Here is a 5,902-nt window from a genome sequence, read left to right as displayed (position 1 = left end):
ACACAGTAAAACAAACAGCTCAATCATCACAGATATTCTCCGAACCCCAAACCCAACTCCACAATCCTGACTACACACTAAAGTGTGTAGCCCTGCCAGAGTGCCCATCGCAACAGGTCACTCCTCGCCGCCAGTGGGGGACCGCAGCCGTTCCCACCTAAGCCCCACTCATCTCCGTCGAGCGATAAACCCAAATCCATTAATGTGCACATCCCTTCTATGGCGGGTTCCACAGAAGGCGAATCATGGGCGTGAAGCCACTCCCGCAAGTGACTTCACTCAGCCAGGGATGCACCCTGAAGAACACAGACAGATACAATCAATCGGAACTATTACTCAGCAATCAAACCAAACAACTGTCACAATACGAGTATGATAATATTCAACAATCACAAACACCAATCAACACATCATGGGACTAATACTGAGTAGGAAAACCCTACCTGGAAAGCACAACACAATCAGACGATCTCACAGCTGATATCAAAACGCTTCCTCTACGAATCCTCCTCCTAACATACAAACATATAATCACTACCAATCACAAAATACAACAAAACCTCCAAATCCCAATATTAGGATTTAACCAACTTTAACGAAATACTATAAAAACGGTACATAGATCTTACCCTCGACGCAAGGATTACAACGGTATAAAGAAAGGTAAAATCCGACCTTCCAAGCTCTGGGATTTGCCAACAATGAAATTGATGCGAAGAACATAATTTGATTTCTCTCTTTGAAAGTAATTAGGTTTTAAAAGTGTTTAAAGAAAAGTGACGGAAGTTATTATATACTTAATCGCATTATTAACAAAACCCGGCAAATCATCCCCCGTAAACCGGGTACTCGATCGAGTAGCTGAGGTACTCGATAGAGTGCCCCCTTACTCGATCGAGTATCTACGTTACTCGATCGAGTACCCAACAGGTCAGAAACTATTTTAAACTGCTACTCACCCATACTCGACAGAGTAAGGCCTACTCGATAGAGTACCCAGAGACTCATAAATCCGTAGTATTACAGTCTTCCCTCCTTAAAAAGAACTTCGTCCCCAATGTTCAAACCACAACAAAACAAAGACTCACAATACAACACTCCCGACTCAACAACCAAAACAAACTCAACATAAAACATGTTACTAACCCAAACTCAACCCGACTCAACGACAACAACCATACCGACACAACATAAAAAGGGTATAAAAGCTCTTAAAACTCTTTGCGATCATCTCCTACCCCCCCCCCCCCCTAAAAGAAACAAGGTTACGTCCCCGTAACCATACATACCTGATCAAAAAGAAAAGGGTAACGCTTTCTCATGGCCTCCTCTGCCTCCCATGTAGCTTCCTCAATCTTGTGGTTAGACCAAAGGATCTTAAGCAAAACTGTCTCACCACTCCTAGTCTTCCTAACCTTCCGGCCAAGAATATGCTTAGGTACCTCAAGATATGATAAGGACTCATCTAGCTCTAAGCTCTCTGCTTCTAACACATGTGATGGGTCTCTCACATACTTCCGCAGCTGCGATACATGAAACATATTATGCACTCTCTCTAACGCAGCTGGTAAAGCCAGGCGATATGCAACCTCTCCAACCCGCTCTAAGATCTCATAAGGCCCGATGAACTTCTGACTTAGCTTGCCCTTCTTCCCAAATCTCATAACCCCACGCATAGGAGACACTTTCAGAAGAACCTTATCCCCAACCTGAAACTCTATATCCCGGCGATGTAGATCTGCATAACTCTTTTGCCTATCCTGAGCTGCTCTCATCCGTTCTCTGATCATCGTAATCTGTTCAACCATCTCATGTACCATCTCTGGTCCTAGAACCACTGCCTCAGCACTGTCGTCCCAACAAATCGAACTCCTGCATCTCCTCCCATATAAAGCCTCAAACGGTGCAATGCTAATACTAGTGTGGTAGCTGTTGTTGTAAGAAAACTCTATCAAATCCAACCTCTGTTCCCAGCTACCACCAAAGTCCATCACACAAGCTCGTAACATATCCTCAAGAGTTTTGATTGTTCTCTCAGTCTGACCGTTTGTCGCTGGATGAAATGCTGTACTCATCTTCAAAATTGTTCCAAAAGAGTCCTGCAACTCTTTCCAAAACCTTGAGATAAACCTCACATCTCTGTCATATACTATGTCCTTAGGGACTTCATGTAACTTGAGCACATTCTTTCGATAAGCCATAGCTAATTGTGCTTTAGTCCATGTATCTTTCATTGGCACAAAGTGAGCTGACTTGGTCAGTCGATCCACTATTACCCATATCATGTTGTTACCCTGTTGAATCTTTGGAAAACCCACGATAAAATCCATAGAAATGGATTCCCACTTCCACTCAGGTACCTCTAAAGACTGAATCTTACCTTGTGGTCATCGTTGTTCCCCTTTAACTCTCTGGCATGTCAAACAACGGGCCACAAACTCAGCTGTTTCTTTCTTCATCCCAGGCCACCAAAACGTGTTCTTCAAGTCCTTGTATAGTTTATCACCACCTGGATGTACTGAATATGGTGTACAATGTGCCTCTGTCATGATAGTCCTTTTCAGCTCCTCATCCTTAGGGACACACCACCTACCATCGAACCTCAAACTACCATCTGTATGAATAGAGAATTGAGACACTATCCCTTTCTCTACTCCAGCTCTCCACTGAACCATCTTAGGATCTAACGCTTGTTTACCTCGAATATCATCATAAAGATCAGGCTGTACTGTCAAATCTCCCACAGCATCCCCTCTCTGCATTATATGTATCCCAAACTTCCCCACCTCATCTCTCAACCTCATCAAAGATAGAGCTGTACACATAGAATGTACACTCTTCCTAATCAAAGCATCTGCAACAACATTGGCTTTTCCTTCATGGTAGATGATATGACAATAATTAGCGCATATTTAGCCCCCGAATTAGCCTTGTTCCCATGCTTTTTAGTGCATATTTGGGTCATTTATTATCTTTAGTTCTTTGTTTTGCATATTCTTTGAGATTTTGATCCCTTGGTTGGAAAGGAGTAAGAATCTTGCATTTTCATGGCAAAACGAGACTAAATTGATCGAATTCAATGACCAAGCATCAAGGAGGGACAAGATTAGAAGGCCTTTGTACATATGATAGTAGATGAGCAATGTTGAGAAAGGATCCTTGAGTCCCCAAGGAAATCCCCAAGGAATTTATGAAGAAAAGGGAAGAAAAGAAGAAGAAGCCTTGCTGAGGCATAATCCGTGCGGATTGTCTACAATTCGGCGTCCTCCACCTCCACAATCCGTGCGGTTTTCCACCAAGACGCTCGGATTCCATCACCACAATCCGCCCGGATTCTCTTGAATCCGCTCGGGTTCCATCGCCAGAATCCGCCCGTCCCGACCCTAATCCGCCCGGATTCCTCTATAGCGCGATTTCCTCTTCTCCAAGCAACGAAGAAAGAAGCCCTTCCTTCGGAAAATACCGGCTCCTCCCTGCTCAATCTAAAAAGTGTAATTACTAGTTTAGCCCTTAGTTAACCCTAATGCATCCCCCTAATTTCCACTATAAATATCCCATTAGTCTAATTAGAAGAGCATGTTCTTCTTATCAATATTTAGAGTAGTTAATATCAATCAAATCTCTCTTTAGTTTTGTAATCAACAATTAATCAAGTTCTAATACAAGTTTTATTTCCTTAATCTCTCTTTTGTTCATCCTTTATTTTTGGGTAATTGAAGATTATTTGGGTTATTATTGGGAGATTGACAACCTCTCAATCAAGCATCAAGTACTTCTTTTATCTTTGCTTTTTTATTGGAATCATTAGTAGGTATAATTCTCTTAATCCCTTTTTAATTATTGTTAATTACTTTCATTTATTCATCATGTTTCATTTTGTTGGTATGATTGACAACCTTGCTAGCATGATCAACATGATAATGAGTGAGTAGTCTTTTAACTAGGGTTAATGGGTGATTAGGGGAAACCAACATGGGGAATGATTCATGCTTAAATTAATATGCTTTCATGTTTTATTTGCTTGCTTGTTTTGATCTCAACTCATGCACATGTTATATTTGATGAAATGCTAAGCCTATGAATCCTTGAATTTACCACCATCTCCTATCTTTTCAATGAGACTTGTAAGACATAACCCAACTCGAGTCTCATTAGACCATGCATGTTGTTGAGTATGGAAGATTAAGTCGACTTGTAGGTGTTGTACAATCTAATCGATTCGGCTCCGGGACCCAAACTTTCCTAGGATTGTAAGATATAACCCAACTCAATCCATCACAACAATAATTGCTTGCTTATAATTTGAGAACATGTTTGTATGATCAATTCCCATGATTCCCCTATGATCCCATGACACCCTAGTGCTTTTTAATTAATTGTTTGAACCCCTTTTAATTCATCTTGCTAGTTTATTTTCATTGCTATTTTAGTTAGTGACCTTCTACATCAACCCAAATTGTGAAACCCCTAAGACACGACTAGTTTCAATATGAATCTCATTTCAATACCTGTCCCTCGGGATCCGACCTTTACTTGCCTCTTAACTAATTGTAGAGTTGTTTGTGAAGCTATAAATTGTGTTTTGATTCGGACGTGACCCAACGACCACACCTTTAATTGTGAACACGAAACGGACAGATCAAAAATGGCGCCGTTGCCGGTGACGGTGTTTACATGATTTAGATTTCCCTTTTATTGTTATTAGTTGTGTCTTTCTTCGCCGTGGGGAATTAAAACTCCTCAAGGTTTGTTCTAATTGTTTTCGAGTTGTTTGATATTTTGCATGTCTAGAAGGTCACAAGGTGATTTGTTACCTTTTGACCATGAAATCGAAAGAACCTTGACGACCAATAGGAGACTTGTTAGGAGGAATTTAAGAGGTATTAGTGAAGTTGTTCAACCAACTATTGAGTTCATCAACCCTTTCGCAATAGAAGGAGAGGAGAACCCTTTACACAATACCCCACAAAATCAACCTACAATGCCTAAATTCTCGTCACACTCCGTACCCACCGAGGAGAACCTACCCAATGGTACTCCTACACCACAACATCTAACCGGAAATTTTATTGCCAAATCCGCCTTTATACAATTAGTCGAAAGGAGCCAATTTGGGGGGATGCCTAGTGAAGACCCTCATTCTCATAAGGAAACCTTTTGCGACTATTGTGATGCAATCTCTCAAACCGGTGTGACTCAAGACCAAATTAGATGGGTCTTATTTCCTTTTTCTCTAATCGGCACCGCGAAACAATGGTTGAAGGGCCTTGACAAGGCCACTCTCGGAATAGATTCTTGGAAGAAGTTGGCTCTAGCTTTCTACAAAAAATTCTACCCACCGGAAAAGACTAACATGCTAAGAGCTCAAATTACGGGTTTTAAACAAAGGGATGAAGAAACTTTGTATGAAGCTTGGGAGCGGTTCAAGGGAATTTGTCGCTCATGTCCTCACCATGGACTTAGCGAATGGTTCTTGGTACAACAATTTTGGAATGGTTTATATGAGGATTCAAGGAACATTCTCAACATGGGATCAAATGGAATGTTCACCGAAGTTGATGACAATCAAACAAGGAACAAGATTGAGGAAATGGCGGTCCATAACTCACAATATAGTAGACCTCGCAAGGCTACTAGAGGAGGAAAGCATGAAGTGGACTCCGTTACTCAATTGGGTGCTCAACTTAGTGCTCATATTGACACAATCAATTTGAAGTTTGAAAAAGCTATGGCTAGACTTAAAGAAGTCTCAAAATTACCAAAGCATCATGTTAATGCCATGACGGCATCCTCATCAATCCCAAGTGGGATATGTGAGAATTGTGGAACTTTGGGACATGACCAAAGTGAATGTAGGGGAACAAATGAACAAGTGAATGCTTTCCAAGCATACAAGAGTGGT

General features: G+C 41.3%; 1 non-coding gene across 1 annotated transcript; it reads right to left on the bottom strand.

The window, feature by feature from the left end:
- Positions 1–5,353: 5,353 nt before the first annotated feature.
- On the bottom strand, positions 5,354–5,460 carry LOC141645475 (small nucleolar RNA R71). The gene has a single exon (XR_012544957.1). It is a non-coding gene; the product is annotated as a small nucleolar RNA R71 (small nucleolar RNA).
- Positions 5,461–5,902: the final 442 nt, after the last annotated feature.

This window comes from Silene latifolia, chromosome 2 (genome assembly GCF_048544455.1).
Source record: "Silene latifolia isolate original U9 population chromosome 2, ASM4854445v1, whole genome shotgun sequence".
NCBI classification, from domain to species: Eukaryota; Viridiplantae; Streptophyta; class Magnoliopsida; order Caryophyllales; family Caryophyllaceae; genus Silene; species Silene latifolia.
This window is presented reverse-complemented; position numbering and strand designations above follow the sequence as displayed.